Consider the following 19,345-nt stretch of genomic DNA (forward strand, 5'->3'; position numbering starts at 1 on the left):
CGCCATTGGCCAGTGCCGCAGAGCTGTAACACTGTTCCAAGTCATGACCAATTACTACCAAAAGCGCTGAGACCATGGCCCCACCTCCATCTGCTCGCTGCCCACCTGTGGTGCCTGGCTGTACCGTGGTCCAGAAAGCCCCACCTAGGTTCACCTGGCTGGCTGTGCCCCTGTTAGGAGAGCCCTGCTTGCTTGCCGCCCAGCCGTCTGCCAGCTAGCGGAGGAGCTGAATCCATCCAGCTACCCTGACGCCGGTGCCAGCACAACACACCCACCCCTTTTGCCCGAGTTCCAAAATCCGAGGAGTTGGAAGGTGCCCTTTCCACCTGAGTTCTGAATTCAAGGGACTGTGAGTAGAATGTTACCAGTTAGCTTAGCATATGCGTGTGTGAAAACTCCCTCTGCTCCCAGGTGTAGCTTGTAAGGCACAGCTTAGCTCCTAGGCATTGATATGTATATTTAGCATGATCTGGTGGGAGTAAGCTCTTCACCACCACTGTACTGGGGATAGGCTTGTGTTAATTTAACTCGTTCTAGCCTGAGAGATTATCATCCCTTTGTCATCAAATCTGACCTACTTGTTAGCAGTGTTAGAGTGTGGGAAAAATGTTAGAATGGAATGTTATTGCTGGGCAGTGTGATGTTCCTTTGAGCCAAGAAACTGCTATTTTGCTAGGACAGGAGGCGCCTGGACTCTGGGAAGAATCCACTCTAGCGATGAATCTTTTCCTTGCTGCCCTGCAACCTTGTGATCCATCAATTAACCCAGGTACAGGAGGGCAGAGGGAGGTGCAATTCTTCTCTGTTCCCAGGAACAGGAGGAAAATAAGGGTGTAAGAATGGGATGAGTCATAAATATAATGGGTGTGGGAATGGAACAGACTGATTGCACCAGAAGATCATAAAAATTAACATGTCTAAGGTTGTTACTATTAATGTTTGTCCTAGCCAAAAATGGCCTATAAAATCTTCTGCCTTTCGCTTGTTCATGGTCCGACATCTGCTTGACTGGCCTGCATGCCCCAGGTACAGTCTGACCTCAGCATGCTGGCACAATAAACTGTTTGCTTTTTGCATTACCAGTGAGACTCATTGTCATTTTCTGGGAGTTGAATAGCTTGCACCCTTACGTCCCAGTGGGCTCTAGCCTGGACCCTAATACATGCTCAGTTAAATGAACATTTAACCAACTTATTTGAATCTCCAAATTGTTCAAACTTCTGAACCAAGGCTCCTGACTTTGGGAATTCCATAGGATCCATGAACTCTCAAAGATAGAGACAAAATTTGAATAATTTAATTGCTTTTTGAAATAATTTCAATTATAACCTCATATTGTTATGAAATTATGTGAAATTGGTTGCTTCTGATATTCTATTAAAGTAATGGACATTTACATGGTTACAGAGAATGTATATTTAGATTTATGTTTAGTAGAATATGCTATAATCACAAAATTGATTCTGGTTATAAGTTACGTGTGTCCTTATTTATGAAGAAGTATTTGTGAGATTTTGCCTTACAGGAAGACAATCAATACTTACAGAATGTGTGGTAAAATTGTCTGTATTGTGTACATCTTCTAAGTACTTATCCTGCTTAAAGCAGTAGAATTGAAATGGAAGTTTGATCCCTTGTCAGAAAACAACAGCATTTTAACATCTCCTTTTAAGTTATTTTCATCTTATTGATAACTAAAGCTGCTAACTAGGTTCAGTAAGTTCTTAGGCAGCCTGCTAAGACAACAGCCAAACTGAAGTTCTTCCTTACCCTTGACTTCCATAAAACAGAGGATAAGAAGATGCTCCCAGCCAATCAGCCCTGGAAAAGGGAGGCACATGCTTGGAGCCAGCCTTTGGAAGAATTTGGGTGTTTGACTTTGTCACTGTCACTGTGGTTCTTATCTGCCTTCTTTTGAGAAAGGGGAAGTTTCCAAATCAGTTGGAAGAAGGTAATGGGATGATAGGCAGTTAGAGTCTCTGGTTCCTGGTAAAACTGACTTGTATACATAGAACATCTTAGCACTAAGAGATTCTTGAATGTTAATATTTCCAATAATACTTGCACATTTTTAATTGTATCATTAAGTACATTCCTAATTCAAACGTTTGATTAGCTATTAAAAACAGGGGGGAATGAAGAACCTAGATGTTTTCTGCTTTTTTGATTCTGCTTTAATTGCTTGGATGAGGGCTGTGTGAACCCTGGCCTGACACTCACCCAGCAGGACACCTGTCAGGTCACATAGGTAGACCACTCTTCAGGAAGGAGGTTCCTGGTGTTTGATAAGAGTCATCACCCTTTAGCCCATCAATTTGTACCTTTTGAAAGTTGCTTGCTTCAAACCTACCAATAGAAGCCTGCCAATTTGCTCTTTTTTGAAAGTTAACAGCTAAAACTGACCAATCATGACTGTATAAATATTTGGAATTCTCCTGAAATGTATAAGAACCCTATGCTGTTCAACCTCAGCCCTTGTTTTGCTCTCTTGTTCTGCCCTGCTGTTCCTGCTGCAACCTTGGCCAGAGGACGTGGCTGGGAGAGCTAGGTTAAATTGAATAAACCACCTTTATGCCCTAACACCAACTTGAGACTATATGATTTTCTGGGGAATCTCAAAAATCCGGCACAACACTCCCATCACTCTCGCACTCTGGCTCTTGGCCTCCCCAGTACCTGCTTGCTTTCTGGCTTCCTACAGACAGACTCTGAGAATAGGTAGCCCCTGAGCATGGCCCCTGTAGGTCTATATTCCTCACACTCTGTTCACTGCTTGAGCATGACAGTAAAGATGATACTTCTAAGGTGCTTTGTATTGCTCACTCGTGTACTTTCAAGAGTTGTAGGAGAGGGGAGACCTAGCAGTAATGAAATGTAGGCAGAGAAGGCAGGGAAATATGAATGCTTGCAGACTTGTGAAGTGTGTCCATGTTGTTTGTTGTATGTCTCTTAGGATAACTTATATTGCTGAGGAAGCTGGGACATAGGTCTTCAGATTAACAGACAGACTTCAGGGTAATGATCATTTCTTCATCTCGGGGTTTCCATTCACACTGGATTGTCACATGAACTTGTGATTTGTTAATTTCTAGTAGGCCCTGTTATCACCAAGAGTGGTTAATAGATACCTTCACATATCCTAGACTTTTCTAATGTAAGCTTGCTTGCACCCTTCAATACCATCCTGAAGCTAAACTGAAAGCTAAAATGCCATTCCTTTGAGGGTGACACAGAGATGAGATTTGTGTGAGCCATATCTAATTGCTTTTGTTATGGCCACAACTCTAAGAGATGGGGGTTGATATGTTGATTCTGTCCCTTTGTTCCCTCCCCAGAAAGAGACCTTGCATCAGGAAAGATATGCAAATAGGGGAAAACCCTGTTTTTACATTTTGATGCTTAATTTTATCAGAACCATAAGACCCTAACTGCCTGCTATCCAGTCTGACTCCTCACACACTACTCCAGCACCCTCATGTCCACAACCACCCTTGCTTGCTCCATTGCTTCAGAGCCAGTCAGGCAAGGCAGCCAGCTCCTCTTTTATTAAGCATGCCTGCCTCACAGTCCCATCACTTCAGGGCCACGCCAGCTCCAGCAGTGCTCACTGCATCTCATCCCCAGCCTTCCTGCTGATGACTACAGGGCCAGGCCTGGTGGGTCAGCATCCACAAGCCACTACCATGTGGGTCCTGCAGCCATGGCTGCTGCTTCAATCCTAGGCCAGCTCTGCAGACCACCCATGTATTCAAAGCACTCCCCACTGCTGCCCTGCTTGCCACTTCAGGTTTAGGCTGGCTCTGCACACAACCCTGCAGCCCAACCCTCCACCTTGCCCCTTCAATGCTGGGCTCACTCTTCCTGGGCCCACAGAGTCTCTAGCATTCTAGTCTTGATAGCTGCTGCTGGCACAGGTTTTCTCAGATGGCAATACCTGTATTTAAAACCCTCTTGCCATGCCCCCCTTACACTGTTTTAGGTACTCTATGTGCTACTCCAAGGGCAGACCTCCTCAGCCAGAGTATTATGCCACACAACATTCCCAACCTGTCAACCAGCCTTGACGCTCCCAACTCAAATGGGCCCAGGCAATGCCTCCCATGTCCCCAACCCACCTATCCACTGCTCCAGGGCTCTCAGAAGGCTTGGTTACCATCCCCTCAAACCCACACATGCATGCAGCATGCCTTTCCCTCCCACCCTGTCAATAGCTTAAGGACAAGGTTGGCTCATCCAGCATCCCACTCCCTCCAACAGGTGCTGACTCACCAGCTGCTTCTGGACAGGGACCGTTTGACTTTGTGCCTGTGGCCAGTGGCTTGTCAACATTCCCACTGTTCCAGGCTTGGGGCTGGCCAGCTCGGCCAGCATACACTTGGCCCAGTCCACAGGCACGGGGCTTTGCCTGAAGCTACAGACCTGTTTTCCCTGCACTCATCATGCCTCTAGCACTTTGCCAGTGCCTCTAGTAGTTCCCCCATTTAGGACACTCCAGGACCAAGCAATCTCCCCATGCCCCATTTGCACCCTCCACCACCTTCTCCAGGGCCATGCAGGCCCTTCTTGCATCCCCGCATACCCAGCATAACTGCCTGCTTGCTGCTGAAGAACCAGGTCAGCTTGCGTTGCATCCGCAGACCTAGCCCACCTGCCTGCCACTCCAAGGCCAGGTGTGCTCAGGAAGCCATGTCCCCCTACCACTGAACAAAATGCTGTCTGCTGTACTTTCAGGGCCTCAAGCCTGGCATGCCCATTGTATCTAGCCAGCCTGTCTATCCTCATAATCACTGCCCCAGGGCCAGGCACAGTCACCCAACCACCCGGCACCCCCAGCAGATTGCTGCCCCCCCCACTACTCCCTCTGTGTCAGCTGCACATCTAGCACATGTGCTCTGCCCCTTGGCTGGATTCACTGGCTACCCCATGGCTCTAGCCCACCCGATCCATGGCCACGTCTGCTCTTCCAGGACCAGGCTGATTCATTCATTGCCCCATTGCCCTCAGCCTCCAGTCATTCACTCCAGGGCCAGGTTGGCTCACTAACATCACTAAAAGCCCTGTCATCCCATATTCACAGCCTGCCTGTAAGCCACTCCAGGGAAAAGCAGCCTTAGTTGGCACCCAGTCTGCTGTTCCAGGACCAGAGCTGTTCTGAGGTTGCTCCACCAGCACCCAACATGCATGCCATTCACTCCAGGAAAGGGAGACTCAGCTGGAGCCTTAAACTCGACCCACCCACTTCCCTGCCAGCTGCAGGACCCGGCAGGCCTGGCCAGTGACACAGTGTCTGCTTTAGGCTGCTCACCTGCCTGCCTTTCCAGAGCCAGCTCTGTTTGCCCTGTGCCCACTGTACATCTACTATGCCCGCCACACCTGTATTCCAGGGCCAAGCCAGGAGCTAGCTTCTTCTGGGGTGGATTCTGCTTCCAGCCCCTCATCCCAGGGTCAGGGGCTGGAGTCTTCCAAGGTCCTCACTGTTTCCCTCCTTCCCCTACTGCTCCCTTATTCCTCCATATTACCCTGCCCATCTGGGCTATGGCCTTCCAGGCATGGGTCCAGCTTCTACGTGAGTAGTTTCCTCTTTTTACTCTGTGGTCCCTCCCTTGGCTTTCTACTGAAGGAATCCAAGACACACAAGGCTTCTGACATATGTGTGTCTTCCACAGTTTGTCTTCACTGACCAGATGTCCCGCTTCATACATGGGACACCCCCAATTCTGTGCAAAACCATTCTCTGGAGCTCTTTTCCATTTATGATTTATGTCCTGTTTTTTACCAATGATCTTTATGACTGGAAAAAAATCTTTTTTTTTTTTTTTTGAGACGCCAAAGGCTCTTGTTTATTTCCTGGAGACCATCTTCCTAACCCATCAGCGCACTTGGAACAACCATCAGCAGCTACTTCAGGCACTCTTCACTACTGAGAAGTGCAACACAATTCTCCATGAAGCCCAGAATTTAGTGCCCAGTGCAAATGGCCAATGAAACAATGACCCTCAGACAACAGAGCATTTTTCCCTCGACACACCCTGATCGGGATCCAAATAATTCTGAAATCTGAATGCAGCAAGCATTAGCCCTTTTTTGTGAGACTCTCCTGATTGGTCTCCATGGGGTGGCACAATGTCCTACAAACTTATCAAAGGTAAGTGAGGTTATTCAGGAACTCTTGACATCACTGGTGGCATTGCTTGAAAGGGTTTTTGACGCCTAGTGTGATTTTACTCCTATTGCCCCCAAGGCACCTAAAACAGATAGGCTTTAAACAGCAACTATGATGCAGGCTACTCCAGATACCAGAAAAACAAAAATTTAAATAATAGATGGGTTTGAAGGCAAAAAGCTTACAGAATTGGTGAGAATAGCTCCCCAAAATATTAAATCATTGGGACTCCTCATAGGATTAAACAAACTAGGAAGTCATTCAGGGCAATAATTGCTGCATTGAGACACAACCCTACCGATGGGTCACAAGGGCGTCAAAGCCCCCCTACCCCTGGACAGAGAAGTTCTTATGATAAGCCTAGGCCATTTCTAAAGTGAAACCTGTGTGCCTACTGTAGACAAGAGGAGCATTGGAGAAGTGAATGTCCTCAGAAGCCCAAAAATGACAGAGGTTCTCCATGTCAACACTAGTGATGGGGCCTAGGCTCTAAAGCCCCCTCCAAGGCTCTGGCAACCTTATCTGTTGGGGGCAAAAAGACTGACTTCCTAATTGATGTCAGTGCAAAATTTTCAGTATGCAAACAGGACCAACTTACTACCCAAGTAAATACAACTGTTGTATAAGGAGCCACAGGGTCTCAAATATGTGACTGGACTACTGATCACACGATTGATTTGTCACTCACCCCTTCCTAATAGTGCCTCAGTGCCTATAACCCATACTTAAGGGGCAGGACCTCCTTCACAAACCAAGAAAAATGAACCCACAAAAATTATGATCACTGTGCTGTTAGAGGAGGAGTATCAGATGGCCAAGAAGTCCAACTTACATCTTGGGAACAAAACCAGCAAACTCTGATAGTTCCAGGAGCCTTTTCTTTGAGTTTGTGCTAAATCTAACCCTCCTGGTTTAGCATCTGACCATTTCTAAGTCTAACAATATTTGGCATCTAAGTCAAGAGGGGGAAATTGTGCATATCAAACGACTGTTGGATTCTGGCATTTTAATTCCTTGTATGTCATCATGGGATACTTCTTTTTCTTGTATACAAACCTAACTCCCAGGATTACCAGCTAGTTCAAGATCTGAATGAGGTAATCATCAGAATTATGGCCATCATCCCACTGTGCCCAACCCTTATACTCTCCTTAGTCTCCTACTTCCAGACTGCATTTTTTACACTGTATATGGTTTTAAGGATGCCTTTTTCACCATCACTCTGGAAACCCAGAGCCAGCCAATTTTCACTTTCAAGTGAGCAGACCCAGAGAATGGTAAGACCAGACAGCTCACTTGGACTCAGCTCCCACAAGGATTCAAAAATTCATCCATGCTCTTTGATGGACCCTTTCATTGGGACCTTGTTGCCTACTGCCATCAACACCCCCAAGTAACCCTTTTACAGTATATTGATAATCTCCTCCTTGCAGCTGCTTCTCATGCAGACTGTCTTGAAGCCACCAAGGACTTTCTGGGCCACCTACAGACTCTTGGATACTTGGTCTCAGCCAAAAAGGCCCAGTGGTGCCTAACCCAAGTAACATACTTAGGGTATCTACTTCAGGGCCACCACTATTTGGGCAGCCAACACATCCATCATCATCATCATCATCCCTGAGCCCACCAATAAACAACAGATATTCTTTCCATCTGTTTGTGGATGAACAAAAGGGAATTGCTTGCAGAGGGTACTTACCAAAATGTTAGGACCCTGGTGGTACCCTGTGGCCTATCTGTCCAAAAAACTGGAGTCTGTGCTGGTTGGGTGGCCTACCTTTCTATGCCAGATAGCCTCCATAGCCCTTCTGGTAAAAGACTTGGATAAACTAACCCTGGGACAAAACCTCCATCTCACAGGCCTGCATGAAGTCAAGCTGTTCCTCATAGCCCCTCCCAATCACTGGCTTTCCAGTTCCAGCATAACTCACTGTAAAACTTTGGTCCTTGACCAACCCTGCATTAAGTTCTTGACCACTTCTGCCCTTCACCCAGCAACCTTTCTGGCTCTTCAGTTACTCAACTGCTCCATCCCTGAAAGGAGATGATAAGCTCCTTTCTGACCTTTGACCAGACCTCAATGACATCACACGGTCCTGGCTGGATCTCATTTTGTTTAATTTTGGCAGCAGGTTTAATCAGGATGGAATATGTGTGGCTGAGGCAGCAGTGACTTCACCCACAGAAGTTTAACGGCAGACTGCCTTGCCACCAAGCACCTCAGCTCAAAAGGATGAACTTATTGTCATCACCCAGGCTCTCAAAATGTGCACTAATAAGACTCTTAATATCCACACTGACAGCCTGTGTGCCTTTGCTACAGCTCATGTATATGGTGCCATCTACTGGGAATTATACCTCCTTACAGCGGAAGGAAAACAAAAACAAACGCGAAATTCTCATGACCTATTAGCTGTTATTTGGTTCCTAGCACAGTCGTGGTTATACTATACTAGACACCAAAAAGGGAAACCACCTTGATGACGGCTACCGAGAAGCAGCCACACAGACAACTGCCATACTCCCTCTATTTACTAACTCAATTCCTCTCTGAGATCCATATTCTTCAAAAGCTTTACAATAGATACCGGAAAGGGGGTGGGGGACCAGGAAGGAAGAACAGAACTGGTACCAAGACCCGGATGGTAGGGTGTTTCTTCCAAAAGCCCTGGGGCAATATCTGGCCCACCAACTCCATCGAAGCACACATTTAGGAAAAACAAGGCTTGCTGAGCTCCTCAGAAAAGGATTTAGGGTGCGAGGACTAAATCCATTAGTGGAAGGAGTAGTAGAACATTGTGTGATTTGTTTCCAGGTTAACCCAGGGCCACGGCCAGTAACAAACTGCAATCAGAAATAGGGGAACAGAGCCAGGGAGGCTTGGGGAAGTTTTTTCACTGAAATTAAGTCAAGAAAATATGGATATAAATACTTATTGTGTTTATAGATACTTTCTCAGGATGGGCAGAAGTTTTCCCTACTAAGGCTGAAATTGCAACCAAGACTGCTGAAAAGCTATTACATGGGATTATTCCTAGACGTGGGCTGCCTCTCCATATAGGCTCAGTTCATAGCCCTGACATTATTGCCCAAGTGTCACAAGGAGCAGCCTTCGTGTGAGAATAAATTGGAAATTACATTGTGCCTATAGATGCCAAAACTCTGACCAGGTAGAGAGTAAATTGGACCCTGAAGGAGGCCTTGACAAAAATATCCCTAGAGACTAGCGAAAATTGGGTGGGCATGCTGCCTTTTGCCCTACTTAGAACAAGATGTACCGCCAGCATTAAGGTGTTCACTCCTCTTGAGACCATGTTTGGGAGACCCCCTCCCCCAACCATTTTGCCCAAGATAGGAGAAGAAACCCTGCAAATTATCAGTCATGGTCACCTTTGTTTTTTGGATTTTTTTTAAGATTTATTCATTTTATTGAAAAGGCGGATATACAGAGCGAAGTAGAAGATCTTCCATCTGATGGGTCACTCCCCAAGTGGCTGCAATGGCTGGAGCTGAGCCAATCCGAAGCCAGGAGCTTTAAAGGGTCTCCCATGTGGGTGCAGGGTCCCAAGGCTTTGGACCATCCTCAACTGCTTTCCCAGGCCACAGGCTGGGAGACGGTTGGGAAGTGGGGCCACCAGGATTAGAACCAGCGCCCATATGGGATCCCAGCCCATGCAAGGCAAGGACTTTAACCACTGCACTATTGCACCAGGCCCCATGATCAGCTTTTAAGTTCCTTGCAGAAAATCTTTTGGATTTCCAGAAAATCTAAAAGGAACTGATGTGTGACCTGGAGGCAGCTTTCTGGCCACCTCCAGTCCAACCCCCTTGTTTCCAGCCAGGTGACCAGGTTGGATCAATAGACATCAAACTGAAGCCCTGCAGCCACACTGGAAAGGACCATACACAATGATCCTAGCCACTCCAATAGCCATTAAGGTAGATATGAACAAGGTGTGGATTCACCACTCCCAGGTCAAAAAGGATGCCGGCCCCAGGGAGCAACCAGCAATGACCACCAACCCACACAACACCAGCCCAGTGGAGCAAATGGCAATGGTCACAGGTCCTCACACATCAGGTAAGAAATGGAGAATGAGCAGACACTCTTGGGACCCACTGAAGATAAGACTTACCAAAGAAACTCTTTAGCACCTGTTTGTAATACTGATGTTGTTGATCTTAAATAGAAAATGGATGGATGGAGCTATATTGCGTTCCCTACATCAATTGATTAACTATACTTGGGAATCAAGAGAAACAGAGGATGGGACTGCAGTTAAGCAGGTATCCACCTATGGAGCCCCTACATATTGGTCTGTTCTCTGCCCACTATTTGGAAAATACTGGAATAGTCCACAAATAATCTATTGGTTTGGAAGGTAAGGCAAGAAACAACAACTTTTTAAATGCCCAGTTTTATGTATGCCCTGATAATGAAAACACACACTGTGGAGGTACTGGGGACTATTACTGCTGTGCTTGGGGCTGTAAAACAATAGCCTCCTGGCAGCCCTGAATCCCAGACAGTAATATTGCCTTCAAAAGAGAAACAACTCTGGGACCTTGTAAAGTAGGTAAATGTAACCCTATAGCTATTCAGGTAAAAAAAAATCTGCAAGACTTAATCTGGAACACAAGACTCACATGGAGACCATGCTTGTTTATTATTTTGGGGACCCAGAGGCAATATTTACCATACAATGTTACTGACCTAAAATGCCAATCAACTCAATTGTCCCCAGTAGACAGATTACACCTCATGTGCCGCTGGTGCAGCCACAGACTTCAGTTACCTCTTCCACAGGCAATTTACAGCACTAAGAGCAACAGGCCAACCCTCAGAATGTAAGTCAATTACCCACAGAGATCTCTGTTAAATATGTTAGACTCAGTTTTTCTTTTTCTTAATGCAACAAATTCCAGTGATACCCAGGACTGTTGGCCATGTGTCAACCATGAACCACTATATTATATAGGCTTTGTCACTCACAGCAATGTAGAGCTACTACCCCAACATATCCACAATGTAAGTGCTGAACAAGCCCATGCCCAGGGACTTTGGCAGCTGGGGCAAGGAATCCAAGCTCAGTCTTGGGGACCTTGAGGGAGAGTTACCTGTTTCTTAAATAATGAGGTTAATATCGGTAACGCACCCCCACCACCAAAATTCTTCCAGCCAAATGTACAAACTCAGTCTTGGGGACCTTGGAGAAAATAGTTACTTAGTAGCTCCAGAAGGATCATGGTTTGCTTGTAGTGTAAGAATCACCCCCTACCTTTCAAGGACAGGATTATCATGCACCAACACAGGAATGGGTGCCCTTTTCCACATAATTCCCCAAATAGGCTACTATTTGGGGGGAGGAGGGAGAATACACTGGGAGCTGGCCCACACATAAAAGAGCTGCCTCTGCCCTAATGCTAGTTATGGTTAGATTGAGAATAGCTGGCTCCACAGCTCTTGGAGGAGCTGCCCTCATAACTGGGAACCCAAACTTCCACATGTTAGGTAAACAAGTGGATGTGGACCTCTCTGAATAAGAAACTTCAGTCTCCAACTTAAAATCCTCCTTAAACTCCTTGGACAAGGTGGCCCTCCAAAACAGATGAAGATTAGATCTCTTTTTAAAACAAGGAGGCCTTTGTATGGCCCTGGGAGAAACCTGCTGCTTCTATGCACATCACTCTGGAATAAATACAAATGACTATCTCTAGTTAGAAACTGTCTCAAGGAAAGAAAAGAGCTATGAGAAAATCAACAAAACTGATTTGAGACCCTATTCCCTTGGTCACCTTGGCTCACCGCTTTGACTATGGCCATCTCTGGCCCCCTTCTGCTTTTGCTTTTAGGATTACTGATAGGCCTTTGCTTTGTTAATTGTTTGAATGACTCTATAAAACAAAGAATCAATACTGTTAAACTAATGGTCCTCAGATCTCAATATACCCTAATTCATGTTCATGATGGTAATGAGTCAAGGGTTTGACTCTAGTTACTAGAAGAGGGGGAAATGTAAAATCCAATCACACACTGGAGTCACTTTGGTTCAGGCCTGCACAAGATCGCTAACCTGCTCTCTACACTTCTGCAGAAAATGCTTTGCCAGCTGCCTGCTTTTGGGGCCAGATCACGAGGGGCAACATGCCCTGTTTGCCAGCAATTCTTGGTTTCAGGGAATGATTTATTCACCCATTATTCCTATGGAGGCCTCCTGTGGCTACCTAGGCCCACCAATTGTTCCCATGGCAGCCTCCTGTGACTGCCCAACTCACCTGCTTCCCATGACTGTATAACACTTTACATCAAAGCTCTTCTGACTCTCACACTGGGGTCACTCTAAAGGAAAGGAGAGCTGACCCCAGCCGGTTAGTTTATCTGCCTGCTGAATAAACTTTACTGCTTAGGAGAGCAGTCTGGGCTGCACTTCTTGGGGAGAGGCTCAGCTTGGATGCAAGACTTTAATGGAGAACTGGATCAGTTTGGGTCCTTGGAGATCTTCATCGATGGAAAATGAAACACTTTTATAGTACCAATGTTGAAAAAGTGCTAACATTCACAATATTTACAGCAGATTTGCACACTCACCCTCAATAGTCACCCAGCCCCATACACTCATAATATGCTGGCTTCCATGGAGGCTGAACATCCTCTCTGTCAGGGCATGTGGGGAGAAAGACCACAGAAAGCAGAACTTGAGTCACTCACCACCTGTCTCCAGGCAGCAAGGGCTGTCTTTCACCGTGGCTTTTCTAGAATGCTGAAGCTGCAGAATTCTGTGCTATTATGACCAGGAAGCTGCTGATTGGACAGCTTGTATGGCCATAGAACCCCTGAGTTCAGAGATGCAGCCAATCAGAATGCTCCCTGTCACCAGGACAGTCACACTAGGTTATGTGAGTGCAGCAAGAGTGAGGGCCAAGGCTGCAGCTGAGATTCAGAGGTCTGACCTCTTGTTGTTGGGTTTTAGAGCCAGAATACTGCAGTAACCTCAATTCTTGTCTCATGGGAAAGAAGAATTTTCATGCAGACACAGTTTCATTTTAAAGCAAGATTTATTAGAAAAGCTGCGAAGATAGACTCCCATTCTTGTGATAGTAACAGTCTTTAAGAGAGAAAGAATCCATACCTCTTGCCATAGTGGCAGGAGGAAAAGAGAAATAGACCCTAGGCCTCTGTCATAGTGGCAGGAGAAAGACAGAAAAAACCCTAAGTTAATGGTGGGATAGTGTCTTTTAAAACGTGACTTCCAAGGAGTTTCTTTATAAGCACAGAATTCCTGTTTGCTTGGTGCTTGGCCATGGGACAAAACGCCCAAAAAGGTGTTACTGGTGAATTTCCTCCGTCCTTTGTAATGATAGTGAGACCAGTCTGACACTACCCAGAACTGATACGTTAATGTCACCCTTATTTCTTGGAGAAGTGCATTTCTGATATGTTAAATATGCACTTGTCTCTTGGGAGAAATGTGCTCAGGTGAATCCAAGACATGGTGGAGAAAATGCCATTTCATTTTGAGAAAAAATGACTCGGTGACCAGAATACCCCAACTGCCTACTACCCAGTCTGACTCCTCTCTCACTTTCACCTGGTTATGGCCCACCAAAGTTGGTGTCCTATAACCTTTTTGTTGGTCCAACTCATCCATCCACATGTCTGTGATCTCACTATTATTTGGTGCTTGGCAGAACCTGTGGCTGCTGCGTGGCAATTCTATGAATATCAAACTTTTACAACCATCCCCCCACAATCTTCTTTTGGAACTTCTTTCCACATTCTCCTCCACCCTTTGGTTCATTATACCATGGGTGTTATTTACAGGGTTGTTGTAAACAAGGCTTACAGACCTTACATACATGTCTCCTTTGGTTGCATTTTGCATAAAAATAGTCCCCTTTCCTACTCTCACCCACCCTTCTCTCTCTTTTTTTTTTTTTTTTTTTTTTAATTTTGATGGAAGAGCATTGCTTGTCTTTACTTGGTGCATTGCATTATTCTGCAAATTGTACTTCTTCCTCCTTTGGATCCAGTCTTCATGGAATTGGTTAATTCATGGTTTGGATTATGTAAGGTATCCTCAGCATTATTTGTTTATTTATTAATTTACGTTTCTAGTAGGCACTTAGGCTTTGTGCCTTCTGCTTGTTTGTTGTTTCCATGATTACATTCCCATTGTATACCTGGAGCCTATTCAGAAAAGGCAACCTTATTTGCATTCAATCACATGGGAAACATTTTCAATAATGCTGTGTTTCTTGTGTTATATGTTGTAGGCTTATTTGTGACAATCTGTATGAGATTAAGAAAGTTAAGATTTAAAATTTTCATTCTTTTCAGTGTATGTTTGGTGTGGTTGTGGAAATGGATTGAAGAAGTTATTTATTTATTTGTTTTTGCTTCAAGAAGATTCTTAGGCTGTTGCTTTCCATTTGTTGGATCTGGTCCAATTGCCAGTTTGTGCAAGATCAGTTTCAATTTTGTAGGATACTCTTTGCCTTGTTGATTGATTTCTCTAGTATTGCTTCAAGGCGGAGTCTCAGGCCTTGTGTTTTCTGTTTGTTGATTGTCTCCATGTCCACATTTCCACTGTAACATGGAGGGTGGTTGTGAGGAGACGCAACCCATTCTGTGTCTGATCCCAGGGGAAACATTCTCAATAATCTTGTGTTACTTGAGTTATATGTTATAGGCTTATTTTGGTGCATCCAGAATGAGTCTCTCCCCAAGAATTACACCCTTGACAACTCTGTTAAGCAGCAAAACTTTTTGAGGAGACAGGTAAACAGGCATAGTTGCCGGGATTAGAAGCAGCGCCCGTATGGGATCCCGACACATTCAAAGTGAGGACTTAAGCCACTAAGCCACCGCACCAGGCCCAAGAAAGCCTTCTCTTCACAAGTCTTCCCTGGCCTTTACAATGCATTTTTCCAGCATTGGGTCTATATGTGGTGGATCCAGTGACATTTTCCTGCAAATTGTATTACAGTTGGAGCGTAAGTCAGAATTAGAGGTTACGGTCCAGTCCAGTGTCGCTCAAGGGTGATAGGCTGATGGTTCTTAATCCACACCAAGTCCACAGGCTGGAGTTCATAGGAATTGGAGTGAGATACTGTCCCAGTGTTTCCTGGACGTGTCACTTTTACCAGTCCATGAATCTGCTGAAGGACAACCTATAGAGTCTGTAATGACTTAAGGAGGGAATCATTATTTAACTCAGTCCCATGCTTGGGGACTGTAGGTGGTTGCCGCCTAGACATGATATCATACAGTGCGAAGTATGGTACAGGAGAGATGCGATGGGCTCACAGGTGAGCAATGGGAAGGCAGGTTATCCAGTTTTGCCAGTCTCTAACTATAATTAAATTTTTCTTTAAGGCTATATTTATACTTTTCATTCTTTTTTTCTTTTTTTATTATATTTTTGACAATCTTTACATTGTTAATTAGGGTGAAAAGGTCCTGGTGCTCAGATTTGCCAGTGGATAATGTGAACTGATTCAGCCTGGTCTGCCCTCAACCCATGCCTAATGTATGCCAGTGGGATACTTTCTATGGTCTGTTCTGGTCTGTTTCCTATCATGCTTCTTGCGCTTACCTGCAGGTACTGTGTCCTGCCAGAGGAGTTGCCCAGGCTCCTCCATCAGAACCCATCCCAATGCCAGATTTTGTGCATACCAGTGGGTCCATGAGCCATCACTACTCAGTTTACCTCCTGTCCTAGCAGGAACAGTGGCTTTTCCTGACTGGCCTTCAACCCAATCTGGTTCTTGTTGTTGGATGTTTCAGCCCAGCCACAACTTGTTCATACCCACATACAGCTCACACATGGCTCAGTAGGGGTTGAGATCTAATCTAGTCTGTCCCACATCTACCCTGGTCCTCCAGAACACCACAAGGTGTTGAAGTCTGGCCCGTCTTGGGGTGTCCAATCCCAGTCCACACTTGTGCCAAGGGAAACTACAATGTATCCTCATAGAATGCAGCCTGCATTCCAGCCCACGAGCTGGAGTCAGGGACCTGAGCATGAAGACACCCCGGCCTGAGAACCCCCAGCTGCAAGCAGGCTGGCCGAATTTCCAGCCCCCAGGCCCTCAGTCCCACCCTTCCCCAATCCCACCCCTCACCCAATGATGGAGGCGGGTGGGCCCTGTGCTTGGCTGGGCCCCCAAGACTCCCACCGCTCGTTATACTCACCCCAAAGGGAGCAGCCCCAGGGACAGCTCACCACATGCAGTATTGTTTTTGTTCTGAACTCCAAGTCCTGTACATACAATGTAACTTCCAATCAATATTTAGGATCTTTACTAACAATTGTGTGATTTTAAGGATGAATATCAGGCCACTGTTGTACCCCACAGTTAGAGGAAGGCCAAGTTGGGGGACGGTTTCAGAGACTAACATCTTGGCAACTACCTGAGCTGTTTCTGTGTTGCTGGTGAATGACTCTACTGAGCAAGAGAAGGTGTCTTAGCTCAAGGAGGCACTGGTGCCATGTTTTCCCAGTAGAATCTCAGTGAAACTAATCTCCCAATATTTTTCTGGAGGTTTTCCTCATAATCTAGTTCCTGGAGTTGACCCACCTCGTGGTCCTGGGTTTATCTGGATTAAGATGTAACATGGAGGAGACACTGTTCAGCTTTTTTTTTTTTTTCAATTAATCTAGTGATGTAACGTTAACTCTGTACAAACTCATTCCCAATGTTTCCAGCAATATAATTTTTCATTACGTATGTGTCTCTATCCTTTCCAGTCAGTCTCTGTCCTATGAGTTCATCTGAGATCCACTTGTTCACTCAAATAATGAGGAGTCTGTGGCAGTGTTCATTCCTATAGGACTAGGAGTATCTGAAGGGGCCCCTCTGGTTTTTATGCAACTTCTTTGGTTGCTTAGTAAGTTTCCTTTCTAGATAAAGGGCCCCATGGACATGGGCAGTGGCAAAGGAATGTCTGCAGTCCATCTAGATGTTTGTAGTTTTTTTTATTAATTATTTTGCATTATGTGACAGTTTCATAGGCTCTGGGAATCTCCCCCACCCCTCCCCACGCCCCTCCCCCCTGGTGGATTCCTCCACCTTGATGCAGTATTACAGTTCAAATTCAATCAAGATTCTTTCCTTGCAAGTGTATACCAAACATAGAGTCCAGCTACTTATTGTCCAGATGGGTTGAACAGTTTCTTGGGGAGACCATTTCTGGTCCGAAGTTAGAGCTGGTAGAATATCATCCTGTCAATTAAGAGTCCCAATATAACATCAACAGCAATTTACAACCTTATGGAATTGACATGGTTGTGAGTAACAAATATGTAAAAAAAAAAAAAAAAAGCAAGTTCTTAACCACAACCTATGATTAGCTCATTGACATTTTAATTTTAGTTTATATACAGGACCGGCTGCTATATACCCTAAAATGGCTATAAGGTACCATTCAGCTGTCTCGTTTCTATTTCATTTTAGTATTTAGCCATTTGTTGTGTTGAAGTATAATTTTGCTGATCTTGGCAGATTTTAGGATAATCTAGACTGGCTTGTAACTCTAACAAGACATTTGTCCACAATTAAGGTGCAGAACATTTTTGGGGGGAGGAGGGTGTGCAGGAAAATCCTCAACACCATGGTGAGGAGTGACTAATCTTTGTGTCCCACCCAGCGAGGCATCAGCCAATCCACGCCAGCTCTTTCCTGTCAGATTTCAAGCTCTACTTTCTGTTGTTTGTCTATTTATTTTAGTTTTTTTTTTAGTTTGTATGATTGTTTGTTTGCTATGAGGGGTTTTCAGAGAGATCCCGATGGCCATTGCAAGGGAGAGTGGGGGTCCAGAGGTGGAGCCAGGCTGGGACCAGAGAAAGCTCTCCTCCCTGGTCCCGAAGGACGTTTATTGTTCTTCTGTTTCTGCAGACCGCTCAGGGCTTCTGGTTGTCTTTCTGATGACGTTGGTTTCTGTACGGTAGTGTTTGGACTTCTTCCATCCCCTGCGGAAGCTCCGGTTGGGGGTGGGTGACCTCAGAGTACTAGGCCTCCGAGGGCATCCAATTCCCTGTGGCCTCCTTGGCAGTTGGGATATAGGCCTTGTTGCTCGTATTAATAGTTTGTGGTGAAGGTCTGGGAGTCTTCATGGTTGGGATCCAAGCTTCCTCCTTACCACCTGCTCCACTCTGGAGTGCCCCCCTGCTCCACGCACATGACCTCCTATTAAGAGGTTGTCAGGATCACACCCATTCCTCTCCTCATGCATTCGTATAATAGTTTTACTATTGTTTAGTGCTGCTTTGAATCTGTTGTCTATGAATAACCAGATTTGATCTTGATAGGCTATATTGTACTTTTTCCTCACTCTTTTTATGGTCCTGAAAGACTTCCCTGCACTCCCGCCCCATTACAGGTTAATATAGCGTATTGAGGATATAGTAGGTTTTACAGTATGTAGATCTACAGATGTAGATCTTAAGTATTCTTAAGTATTCTGACATTAATTGTTGGTTTATAGATTATATCGCATTATCATGTTGCATTGGATACAGGTTGTTAGAGATTGCACTAATATTACAAAATACAGGTGCTATCTTCCAAGTTGTCATCTTTTCATCTCAGATTAAGGCAAACATGTGGTATTTAACCTTTTGGGATTGGTTCATTTCTCTTAGCATGATGGATTCCAGTTGGGCCCATTTGGCCACAAAGAACTGCATTTCATTTTTTTTAATAGCTGAGTAGTATTCCATGGAGTAGATGAACCATAGCTTTCTTATCCAGTCTTCTATTGATGGGCATTTTGGTTGCTTCCAGGTTTTTGTGATTGTAGGTTGTGCTGCTATGAACATAGGTGTGCATGTTGGTTTCTTGTGTAGGAGATGCTTTAAATATATCCCTAGGAGTGCTATTGCTGGATCATATGGTATGCTGATTTTCAGTTGTTTGAGTATTCGCCAAACTGATTCCCATAGAGGCTGTACCAGTCTGCAGTCCCACCAGCAGTGGAGTAGGGTTCCCTTTTCCTCACATCCTCGCCAGCAAGTGTTGGTGGTATTATGTATGTGTGCCATCCTTACTGGAGTTAGGTGGTACCTCATTGTAGTCTTCATTTGGATTTCCCTTATTGCCAGGGAACTTGAGCATTTTTTCATATGCTTGTTTACCATTTGGGTTGTTCTTTTGTGAAATGTCTGCCCATTTCCCGTGCCC

The sequence above is a fragment of the Ochotona princeps genome, chromosome 9 (genome assembly GCF_030435755.1).
Source record: "Ochotona princeps isolate mOchPri1 chromosome 9, mOchPri1.hap1, whole genome shotgun sequence".
Lineage (NCBI taxonomy): Eukaryota > Metazoa > Chordata > Mammalia > Lagomorpha > Ochotonidae > Ochotona > Ochotona princeps.